At 34.5% G+C, this 12,134-nt stretch overlaps 8 non-coding genes across 8 annotated transcripts; all 8 read left to right on the top strand.

Annotated features, from left to right (window-relative positions):
- Window positions 1–779: 779 nt before the first annotated feature.
- TRNAF-GAA (transfer RNA phenylalanine (anticodon GAA)) lies at window positions 780–852 on the top strand. Its single transcript has one exon. It is a non-coding gene; the product is annotated as a tRNA-Phe (tRNA).
- Window positions 853–2,878: 2,026 nt separating this feature from the next.
- Window positions 2,879–2,952, top strand: TRNAF-GAA (transfer RNA phenylalanine (anticodon GAA)). The gene has a single exon. It is a non-coding gene; the product is annotated as a tRNA-Phe (tRNA).
- Window positions 2,953–4,001: 1,049 nt separating this feature from the next.
- TRNAL-CAG (transfer RNA leucine (anticodon CAG)) lies at window positions 4,002–4,084 on the top strand. Its single transcript has one exon. It is a non-coding gene; the product is annotated as a tRNA-Leu (tRNA).
- Window positions 4,085–4,972: 888 nt separating this feature from the next.
- TRNAF-GAA (transfer RNA phenylalanine (anticodon GAA)) lies at window positions 4,973–5,045 on the top strand. Its single transcript has one exon. It is a non-coding gene; the product is annotated as a tRNA-Phe (tRNA).
- A 1,050-nt stretch (window positions 5,046–6,095) lies between these two features.
- TRNAL-CAG (transfer RNA leucine (anticodon CAG)) lies at window positions 6,096–6,178 on the top strand. Its single transcript has one exon. It is a non-coding gene; the product is annotated as a tRNA-Leu (tRNA).
- Window positions 6,179–8,185: 2,007 nt separating this feature from the next.
- On the top strand, window positions 8,186–8,268 carry TRNAL-CAG (transfer RNA leucine (anticodon CAG)). The gene has a single exon. It is a non-coding gene; the product is annotated as a tRNA-Leu (tRNA).
- Window positions 8,269–9,165: 897 nt separating this feature from the next.
- On the top strand, window positions 9,166–9,238 carry TRNAF-GAA (transfer RNA phenylalanine (anticodon GAA)). Its single transcript has one exon. It is a non-coding gene; the product is annotated as a tRNA-Phe (tRNA).
- Window positions 9,239–11,448: 2,210 nt separating this feature from the next.
- TRNAF-GAA (transfer RNA phenylalanine (anticodon GAA)) lies at window positions 11,449–11,521 on the top strand. Its single transcript has one exon. It is a non-coding gene; the product is annotated as a tRNA-Phe (tRNA).
- The last annotated feature ends 613 nt before the right edge of the window (window positions 11,522–12,134 follow it).

Below are 12,134 nucleotides of genomic sequence, written 5' to 3'. Positions count from 1 at the left end.
ACTCTCCATAAGGAGAAACGATACCCCTTAGACCCCATGTCCAGAGCCTCTCACCTAGCCAAATCAGTTCTCATGCTTCGCACTGACGAGGGCCAACAGCCCGAAACACCGTGTCTGCGAATTGAGATACTGATTTAGCTTTTATCCTAAGTCATATTGCACGACTCGTTAAAGGGTTGATTGTGACTTGTAGGATCGCTACTTCCAATAGGTGGCGCTGTAGAGTTTAAGTCCTCTTTTTCTCAGAAGAGGCAATTTGCATATTTAAATTCCTAGAGGAGCATTGTACGGCAAATAAGCCTCCTTACCTTGACAAGCCAGAGATGGTATGTCACTCTCCATAAGGAGAAACGATACCCCTTAGACCCCATGTCCAGAGCCTCTCACCTAGCCAAATCAGTTCTCATGCTTCGCACTGACGAGGGCCAACAGCCCGAAACACCGTGTCTGCGAATTGAGATACTGATTTGGCTTTTATCCTAAGTCATATTGCACGACTCGTTAAAGGGTTGATTGTGACTTGTAGGATCGCTACTTCCAATAGGTGGCGCTGTAGAGTTTAAGTCCTCTTTTTCTCAGAAGAGGCAATTTGCATGTTTTTTTCTACTCATTCACAAAGAGTTAATGAAAGTTATTAAATATGTACAACAAAATAGCAGGAGTTTCAAATAGAAATCATGCTGCAAAAACCAGTCAAAGCAAAAATAAAAATATTTACTTTCAGGGGTTTCGCTTGACATTTGCCAAGTGTCTAGCACTCCTAAAGCTGTTTGTGTTTGGCCGAAATAGCTCAGATGGGAGAGCGTTAGACTGAAGATCTAAAGGTCCCTGGTTCGATCCCGGGTTTCGGCAACATCATTTTTCTTGATTCTTTACATTTTAAGGAGAAAATAAACAAAGCACGTGGACTGATTATTTAAAGAAAATGTAAAAGGCCTAAAAATCTTAACTATCTACAGAAAATAAAATGTTAAAAAGATGAGAAATGGGAACTTTTCCATTTGAGCAAATTATTATTTTTTTGTAATTTTTCCTCTGTTTTGTTTATTTCCATTTCACTTAGCTGTAAGAGGATTTAAAGGGAACCTGATAGCTGATAAAGAAAGCATGTATCAGACACTAGCTGAATGATTTCAACCATGTATGTTTGACTATGAAATGCTGTGGTGTATATGAATTCATTGTGAGAAGTAATTTCTAAAATGGGGTCACTTTGGGGGGGGTTTCTGCTGTTTTGGTACTTTTGGTACTCTGCAAATTTTACCTGCAAACTATTCTTGCAAAATCTGCATTCCAAAATCCAAATAGCGCTCTTATTTTCAAAGCCCTGCTGTGTGGCCAAACAGTAGATTCTGAAGAAATATGGTGCATCACCGCATTTTGTGAGAAATCTAACATTTCTAACATCCTAACAAAATAAAAGGAGGTTTGAAAGTGAATGCTGACAAAAAGTACACATATGAAAAATGCTATTTATTTACATTTTTGTGTGGTGCGACAAGTTGGTTTAAGGATATAAGCAGTCAAAGAATAAAAATGACTAATATTTCAAAATTTTAAACAAAATTTAGATATTTTCACAGAAAAAAACTAAAAATATATTGACCTAAATTTACAGTTAATGTAAAGTACAATGTGTCACAAAAAACACTTTCAGAATTACGGGGATATGTAGAAGCATTCCAGAGTTATTACTGCATACAGTGATAAAAGTCATATTTTTTTAAAATGGGGCTTGGCCATTTAGCTCAAAATAGGCTTGATAACTAATAGTTTAAACAAATGTATTGAAATAAAAACTGTAATATTAAATATTTTCAAATAATTTTCAATGACAATTACTGGTCATATTTCTTCTGACTAACTTGGAAAGAGTTAAGGCACAGAATCCACAAGAAGTCAGGATGGCCGAGTGGTCTCAGGCGTTGCGTTCAGGTCGCAGTCTCTCTTGGAGGCGTGGGTTCAAATCCCACTTCTAACATCACCTTTTCATGAAACTATACAGATTCTCAGTCAATTATTGATTAGATGGGGATCAAACCAAACTTAGCAATGGGCCTTAAAAAATCCGATCCCAAAGTTACCACTACCTGGGAGTCTTTGGGGTGAATCTGAAATTGTCGTCTATAAACGGAACTCTAGGACTGTGAAATAGTTTTTATGTGCATATGTTAGCTGTCTTGGCACTATAAAAATACTGCGGGCGGTCAATGTGGCGTGACTATTTCAACTCTTTGTGTTCTCTTTCCCTATTAGGGCGGAGACTCCACATCCTATGGGGCTGTTCTGGGAGATTTCTATAAACTGAATTGCCGGTAAGTCTAATTTCATATTTGATTACCTCATTCATCAATAGACCATAAAAATACTTAATAAACAAAAGCTTAAAAAGCAGGTAATCATAGTTTTAAAGTCTGAAATGCACATGCGATACTGACATTTAAGTTTCAGCACATTTTGGGACAAATGTTTTCACATTGAAAGTTAACAATCATTAAAATATTTTCTCTAAATTGTTGTCTCCTTTTTTGCTCCAATTATTTGCATTTAATAACAAATAAAACTTGATGTAACATTATGCATGCACATTGTCTTTTATGTGCAACCATCACCTGTCTCACAAACACAGGGTTTGAATGAACCTGATGAATGGAGTCAAATTGAAAATGTAAAAAAATCTCTGTCAAAATTGCTGTTTTTTTCTACTCATTCACAAAGAGTTAATGAAAGTTATTAAATATGTACAACAAATTAGCAGGAGTTTCAAATAGAAATCATGCTGCAAAAACCAGTCAAAGCAAAAATAAAAATATCTACTTTCAGGGGTTTCGCTTGACATTTGCCAAGTGTCTAGCACTCCTAAAGTTGATTGTGTTTGGCCGAAATAGCTCAGATGGGAGAGCATTAGACTGAAGATCTAAAGGTCCCTGGTTCGATCCCGGGGTTTCGGCAACATCATTTTTCTTGATTCTTTACATTTTAAGGAGAAAATAAACAAAGCACGTGGACTGATTATTTAAAGAAAATGTAAAAGGCCTAAAAATCTTAACTATCTACAGAAAATAAAATGTTAAAAAGATGAGAAATAGGAACTTTTCCATTTGAGCAAATTATTATTTTTTTGTAATTTTTCCTCTGTTTTGTTTATTTCCATTTCACTTAGCTGTAAGAGGATTTAAAGGGAACCTGATAGCTGATAAAGAAAGCATGTATCAGACACTAGCTGAATGATTTCAACCATGTATGTTTGACTATGAAATGCTGTGGTGTATATGAATTCATTGTGAGAAGTAATTTCTAAAATGGGGTCACTTTGGGGGGGTTTCTGCTGTTTTGGTACTTTTTGTACTCTGCAAATTTTACCTGCAAACTATTCTTGCAAAATCTGCATTCCAAAATCCAAATAGCGCTCTTATTTTCAAAGCCCTGCTGTGTGGCCAAACAGTAGATTCTGAAGAAATATGGTGCATCACCGCATTTTGTGAGAAATCTAACATTTCTAACATCCTAACAAAATAAAAGGAGGTTTGAAAGTGAATGCTGACAAAAAGTACACATATGAAAAATGCTATTTATTTACATTTTTGTGTGGTGCGACAAGTTGGTTTAAGGATATAAGCAGTCAAAGAATAAAAATGACTAATATTTCAAAATTTTAAACAAACTTTAGATATTTTCACAGAAAAAAACTAAAAATATATTGACCTAAATTTACAGTTAATGTAAAGTACAATGTGTCACAAAAAACACTTTCAGAATTACGGGGATATGTAGAAGCATTCCAGAGTTATTACTGCATACAGAGATAAATGTCATATTTTTTTAAAATGGGGCTTGGCCATTTAGCTCAAAATAGGCTTGATAACTAATAGTTTAAACAAATGTATTGAAATAAAAACTATAATATTAAATATTTTAAAATAATTTTCAATGACAATTACTGGTCATATTTTTTTTTTCTGACTAACTTGGAAAGAGTTAAGGCACAGAATCCACAAGAAGTCAGGATGGCCGAGTGGTCTAAGGCGCTGCGTTCAGGTTGCAGTCTCTCTTGGAGGCGTGGGTTCAAATCCCACTTCTGACATCACCTTTTCATGAAACTATACAGATTCTCAGTCAATTATTGATTAGATGGGGATCAAACCAAACTTAGCAATGGGCCTTAAAAAATCCGATCCCAAAGTTAACACTACCTGGGAGTCTTTGGGGTGAATCTGAAATTGTCGTCTATAAACGGAACTCTAGGACCGTGAAATAGTTTTTATGTGCATATGTTAGCTGTCTTGGCACTATAAAAATACTGCCGGCGGTCAATGGGGCGGGACTATTTCAACTCTTTGTGTTCTCTTTCCCTATTAGGGCGGAGACTCCACATCCTATGGGGCTGTTCTGGGAGATTTCTATAAACTGAATTGCCGGTAAGTCTAATTTCATATTTGATTACCTCATTCATCAATAGACCATAAAAATACTTAATAAACAAAAGCTTAAAAAGCAGGTAATCATAGTTTTAAAGTCTGAAATGCACATGCAATACTGACATCTAAGTTTCAGCACATTTTGGGACAAATGTTTTCACATTGAAAGTTAACAATCATTAAAATATTTTCTCTAAATTGTTGTCTCCTTTTTTGCTCCAATTATTTGCATTTAATAACAAATAAAACTTGATGTAACATTATGCATGCACATTGTCTTTTATGTGCAACCATCACAAACACAGGGTTTGAATGAACCTGATGAATGGAGTCAAATTGAAAATGTAAAAAAATCTCTGTCAAAATTGCTGTTTTTTTCTACTCATTCACAAAGAGTTAATGAAAGTTATTAAATATGTACAACAAAATAGCAGGAGTTTCAAATAGAAATCATGCTGCAAAAACCAGTCAAAGCAAAAATAAAAATATCTACTTTCAGGGGTTTCGCTTGACATTTGCCAAGTGTCTAGCACTCCTAAAGCTGTTTGTGTTTGGCCGAAATAGCTCAGATGGGAGAGCGTTAGACTGAAGATCTAAAGGTCCCTGGTTCGATCCCGGGTTTCGGCAACATCATTTTTCTTGATTCTTTACATTTTAAGGAGAAAATAAACAAAGCACGTGGACTGATTATTTAAAGAAAATGTAAAAGGCCTAAAAATCTTAACTATCTACAGAAAATAAAATGTTAAAAAGATGAGAAATGGGAACTTTTCCATTTGAGCAAATTATTATTTTTTTTGTAATTTTTCCTCTGTTTTGTTTATTTCCATTTCACTTAGCTGTAAGAGGATTTAAAGGGAACCTGATAGCTGATAAAGAAATCATGTATCAGACACTAGCTGAATGATTTCAACCATGTATGTTTGACTATGAAATGCTGTGGTGTATATGAATTCATTGTGAGAAGTAATTTCTAAAATGGGGTCACTTTGGGGGGGGTTTCTGCTGTTTTGGTACTTTTGGTACTCTGCAAATTTTACCTGCAAACTATTCTTGCAAAATCTGCATTCCAAAATCCAAATAGCGCTCTTATTTTCAAAGCCCTGCTGTGTGGCCAAACAGTAGATTCTGAAGAAATATGGTGCATCACCGCATTTTGTGAGAAATCTAACATTTCTAACATCCTAACAAAATAAAAGGAGGTTTGAAAGTGAATGCTGACAAAAAGTACACATATGAAAAATGCTATTTATTTACATTTTTGTGTGGTGCGACAAGTTGGTTTAAGGATATAAGCAGTCAAAGAATAAAAATGACTAATATTTCAAAATTTTAAACAAACTTTAGATATTTTCACAGAAAAAAACTAAAAATATATTGACCTAAATTTACAGTTAATGTAAAGTACAATGTGTCACAAAAAACACTTTCAGAATTACGGGGATATGTAGAAGCATTCCAGAGTTATTACTGCATACAGTGATAAATGTCATATTTTTTTAAAATGGGGCTTGGCCATTTAGCTCAAAATAGGCTTGATAACTAATAGTTTAAACAAATGTATTGAAATAAAAACTATAATATTAAATATTTTAAAATAAATTTCAATGACAATTACTGGTCATATTTTTCTTTCTGACTAACTTGGAAAGAGTTAAGGCACAGAATCCACAAGAAGTCAGGATGGCCGAGTGGTCTAAGGCGCTGCGTTCAGGTTGCAGTCTCTCTTGGAGGCGTGGGTTCAAATCCCACTTCTGACATCACCTTTTCATGAAACTATACAGATTCTCAGTCAATTATTGATTAGATGGGGATCAAACCAAACTTAGCAATGGGCCTTAAAAAATCCGATCCCAAAGTTACCACTACCTGGGAGTCTTTGGGGTGAATCTGAAATTGTCGTCTATAAACGGAACTCTAGGACCGTGAAATAGTTTTTATGTGCATATGTTAGCTGTCTTGGCACTATAAAAATACTGCCGGCGGTCAATGGGGCGGGACTATTTCAACTCTTTGTGTTCTCTTTCCCTATTAGGGCGGAGACTCCACATCCTATGGGGCTGTTCTGGGAGATTTCTATAAACTGAATTGCCGGTAAGTCTAATTTCATATTTGATTACCTCATTCATCAATAGACCATAAAAATACTTAATAAACAAAAGCTTAAAAAGCAGGTAATCATAGTTTTAAAGTCTGAAATGCACATGCAATACTGACATCTAAGTTTCAGCACATTTTGGGACAAATGTTTTCACATTGAAAGTTAACAATCATTAAAATATTTTCTCTAAATTGCTGTCTCCTTTTTTGCTCCAATTATTTGCATTTAATAACAAATAAAACTTGATGTAACATTATGCATGCACATTGTCTTTTATGTGCAACCATCACAAACACAGGGTTTGAATGAACCTGATGAATGGAGTCAAATTGAAAATGTAAAAAAATCTCTGTCAAAATTGCTGTTTTTTTCTACTCATTCACAAAGAGTTAATGAAAGTTATTAAATATGTACAACAAAATAGCAGGAGTTTCAAATAGAAATCATGCTGCAAAAACCAGTCAAAGCAAAAATAAAAATATCTACTTTCAGTGGTTTCGCTTGACATTTGCCAAGTGTCTAGCACTCCTAAAGCTGTTTGTGTTTGGCCGAAATAGCTCAGATGGGAGAGCGTTAGACTGAAGATCTAAAGGTACCTGGTTCGATCCTGGGTTTCGGCAACATCATTTTTCTTGATTCTTTACATTTTAAGGAGAAAATAAACAAAGCACGTGGACTGATTATTTAAAGAAAATGTAAAAGGCCTAAAAATCTTAACTATCTACAGAAAATAAAATGTTAAAAAGATGAGAAATGGGAACTTTTCCATTTGAGCAAATTATTATTTTTTTGTAATTTTTCCTCTGTTTTGTTTATTTCCATTTCACTTAGCTGTAAGAGGATTTAAAGGGAACCTGATAGCTGATAAAGAAAGCATGTATCAGACACTAGCTGAATGATTTCAACCATGTATGTTTGACTATGAAATGCCGTGGTGTATATGAATTCATTGTGAGAAGTAATTTCTAAAATGGGGTCACTTTGGGGGGGGTTTCTGCTGTTTTGGTACTTTTGGTACTCTGCAAATTTTACCTGCAAACTATTCTTGCAAAATCTGCATTCCAAAATCCAAATAGCGCTCTTATTTTCAAAGCCCTGCTGTGTGGCCAAACAGTAGATTCTGAAGAAATATGGTGCATCACCGCATTTTGTGAGAAATCTAACATTTCTAACATCCTAACAAAATAAAAGGAGGTTTGAAAGTGAATGCTGACAAAAAGTACACATATGAAAAATGCTATTTATTTACATTTTTGTGTGGTGCGACAAGTTGGTTTAAGGATATAAGCAGTCAAAGAATAAAAATGACTAATATTTCAAAATTTTAAACAAACTTTAGATATTTTCACAGAAAAAAACTAAAAATATATTGACCTAAATTTACAGTTAATGTAAAGTACAATGTGTCACAAAAAACACTTTCAGAATTACGGGGATATGTAGAAGCATTCCAGAGTTATTACTGCATACAGAGATAAATGTCATATTTTTTTAAAATGGGGCTTGGCCATTTAGCTCAAAATAGGCTTGATAACTAATAGTTTAAACAAATGTATTGAAATAAAAACTGTAATATTAAATATTTTAAAATAATTTTCAATGACAATTACTGGTCATATTTCTTCTGACTAACTTGGAAAGAGTTAAGGCACAGAATCCACAAGAAGTCAGGATGGCCGAGTGGTCTAAGGCGCTGCGTTCAGGTCGCAGTCTCTCTTGGAGGCGTGGGTTCAAATCCCACTTCTGACATCACCCTTTCATGAAACTATACAGATTCTCAGTCAATTATTGATTAGATGGGGATCAAACCAAACTTAGCAATGGGCCTTAAAAAATCCGATCCCAAAGTTACCACTACCTGGGAGTCTTTGGGGTGAATCTGAAATTGTCGTCTATAAACGGAACTCTAGGACCGTGAAATAGTTTTTATGTGCATATGTTAGCTGTCTTGGCACTATAAAAATACTGCCGGCGGTCAATGGGGCGGGACTATTTCAACTCTTTGTGTTCTCTTTCCCTATTAGGGCGGAGACTCCACATCCTATGGGGCTGTTCTGGGAGATTTCTATAAACTGAATTGCCGGTAAGTCTAATTTCATATTTGATTACCTCATTCATCAATAGACCATAAAAATACTTAATAAACAAAAGCTTAAAAAGCAGGTAATCATAGTTTTAAAGTCTGAAATGCACATGCGATACTGACATCTAAGTTTCAGCACATTTTGGGACAAATGTTTTCACATTGAAAGTTAACAATCATTAAAATATTTTCTCTAAATTGTTGTCTCCTTTTTTGCTCCAATTATTTGCATTTAATAACAAATAAAACTTGATGTAACATTATGCATGCACATTGTCTTTTATGTTCAACCATCACCTGTCTCACAAACACAGGGTTTGAATGAACCTGATGAATGGAGTCAAATTGAAAATGTAAAAAAATCTCTGTCAAAATTGCTGTTTTTTTCTACTCATTCACAAAGAGTTAATGAAAGTTATTAAATATGTACAACAAAATAGCAGGAGTTTCAAATAGAAATCATGCTGCAAAAACCAGTCAAAGCAAAAATAAAAATATCTACTTTCAGGGGTTTCGCTTGACATTTGCCAAGTGTCTAGCACTCCTAAAGTTGTTTGTGTTTGGCCGAAATAGCTCAGATGGGAGAGCGTTAGCCTGAAGATCTAAAGGTCCCTGGTTCGATCCCGGGTTTCGGCAACATCATTTTTCTTGATTCTTTACATTTTAAGGAGAAAATAAACAAAGCACGTGGACTGATTATTTAAAGAAAATGTAAAAGGCCTAAAAATCTTAACTATCTACAGAAAATAAAATGTTAAAAAGATGAGAAATGGGAACTTTTCCATTTGAGCAAATTATTATTTTTTTGTAATTTTTCCTCTGTTTTGTTTATTTCCATTTCACTTAGCTGTAAGAGGATTTAAAGGGAACCTGATAGCTGATAAAGAAAGCATGTATCAGACACTAGCTGAATGATTTCAACCATGTATGTTTGACTATGAAATGCTGTGGTGTATATGAATTCATTGTGAGAAGTAATTTCTAAAATGGGGTCACTTTGGGGGGGTTTCTGCTGTTTTGGTACTTTTGGTACTCTGCAAATTTTACCTGCAAACTATTCTTGCAAAATCTGCATTCCAAAATCCAAATAGCGCTCTTATTTTCAAAGCCCTGCTGTGTGGCCAAACAGTAGATTCTGAAGAAATATGGTGCATCACCGCATTTTGTGAGAAATCTAACATTTCTAACATCCTAACAAAATAAAAGGAGGTTTGAAAGTGAATGCTGACAAAAAGTACACATATGAAAAATGCTATTTATTTACATTTTTGTGTGGTGCAACAAGTTGGTTTAAGGATATAAGCAGTCAAAGAATAAAAATGACTAATATTTCAAAATTTTAAACAAAATTTAGATATTTTCACAGAAAAAAACTAAAAATATATTGACCTAAATTTACAGTTAATGTAAAGTACAATGTGTCACAAAAAACACTTTCAGAATTACGGGGATATGTAGAAGCATTCCAGAGTTATTACTGCATACAGTGATAAAAGTCATATTTTTTTAAAATGGGGCTTGGCCATTTAGCTCAAAATAGGCTTGATAACTAATAGTTTAAACAAATGTATTGAAATAAAAACTGTAATATTAAATATTTTAAAATAATTTTCAATGACAATTACTGGTCATATTTCTGCTGACTAACTTGGAAAGAGTTAAGGCACAGAATCCACAAGAAGTCAGGCGCTGCGTTCAGGTCGCAGTCTCTCTTGGAGGCGTGGGTTCAAATCCCACTTTTGACATCACCTTTTCATGAAACTATACAGATTCTCAGTCAATTATTGATTAGATGGGGATCAAACCAAACTTAGCAATGGGCCTTAAAAAACCTGATCCCAAAGTTACCACTACCTGGGAGTCTTTGGGGTGAATCTGAAATTGTCGTCTATAAACGGAACTCTAGGACCATGAAATCGTTTTTATGTGCATATGTTAGCTGTCTTGGCACTATAAAAATACTGCGGGCGGTCAATGGGGCGGGACTATTTCAACTCTTTGTGTTCTCTTTCCCTATTAGGGCGGAGACTCCACATCCTATGGGGCTGTTCTGGGAGATTTCTATAAACTGAATTGCCGGTAAGTCTAATTTCATATTTGATTACCTCATTCATCAATAGACTATAAAAATACTTAATAAACAAAAGCTTAAAAGGTAGGTAATCATAGTTTTAAAGTCTGAAATGCACATGCGATACTGACATTATTATTATTATTATTATTATTTATTGTTATAGCGCCATTTATTCCATGGCTCTTTACAAGTGAGGAGGGGTATACATAATAAAAACAAGTACAATAATCTTGAACAATACAAGTCATAACTGGTACAGGAGGAGTGAGGACCCTGCCCACGAGGGCTCACAATCTACAAGGGATGGGTGAGAATACAGTAGGTGAGATGACATCTAAGTTTCAGCACATTTTGGGACAAATGTTTTCACATTGAAAGTTAACAATCATTAAAATATTTTCTCTAAATTGTTGTCTCCTTTTTTGCTCCAATTATTTGCATTTAATAACAAATAAAACTTGATGTAACATTATGCATGCACATTGTCTTTTATGTTCAACCATCACCTGTCTCACAAACACAGGGTTTGAATGAACCTGATGAATGGAGTCAAATTGAAAATGTAAAAAAATCTCTGTCAAAATTGCTGTTTTTTTCTACTCATTCACAAAGAGTTAATGAAAGTTATTAAATATGTACAACAAAATAGCAGGAGTTTCAAATAGAAATCATGCTGCAAAAACCAGTCAAAGCAAAAATAAAAATATCTACTTTCAGGGGTTTCGCTTGACATTTGCCAAGTGTCTAGCACTCCTAAAGTTGTTTGTGTTTGGCCGAAATAGCTCAGATGGGAGAGCGTTAGCCTGAAGATCTAAAGGTCCCTGGTTCGATCCCGGGTTTCGGCAACATCATTTTTCTTGATTCTTTACATTTTAAGGAGAAAATAAACAAAGCACGTGGACTGATTATTTAAAGAAAATGTAAAAGGCCTAAAAATCTTAACTATCTACAGAAAATAAAATGTTAAAAAGATGAGAAATGGGAACTTTTCCATTTGAGCAAATTATTATTTTTTTGTAATTTTTCCTCTGTTTTGTTTATTTCCATTTCACTTAGCTGTAAGAGGATTTAAAGGGAACCTGATAGCTGATAAAGAAAGCATGTATCAGACACTAGCTGAATGATTTCAACCATGTATGTTTGACTATGAAATGCTGTGGTGTATATGAATTCATTGTGAGAAGTAATTTCTAAAATGGGGTCACTTTGGGGGGGTTTCTGCTGTTTTGGTACTTTTGGTACTCTGCAAATTTTACCTGCAAACTATTCTTGCAAAATCTGCATTCCAAAATCCAAATAGCGCTCTTATTTTCAAAGCCCTGCTGTGTGGCCAAACAGTAGATTCTGAAGAAATATGGTGCATCACCGCATTTTGTGAGAAATCTAACATTTCTAACATCCTAACAAAATAAAAGGAGGTTTGAAAGTGAATGCTGACAAAAAGTACACATATGAAAA

The sequence above is a fragment of the Ranitomeya variabilis genome, chromosome 4 (genome assembly GCF_051348905.1).
Source record: "Ranitomeya variabilis isolate aRanVar5 chromosome 4, aRanVar5.hap1, whole genome shotgun sequence".
Classification (NCBI taxonomy): domain Eukaryota; kingdom Metazoa; phylum Chordata; class Amphibia; order Anura; family Dendrobatidae; genus Ranitomeya; species Ranitomeya variabilis.
This window is presented reverse-complemented; position numbering and strand designations above follow the sequence as displayed.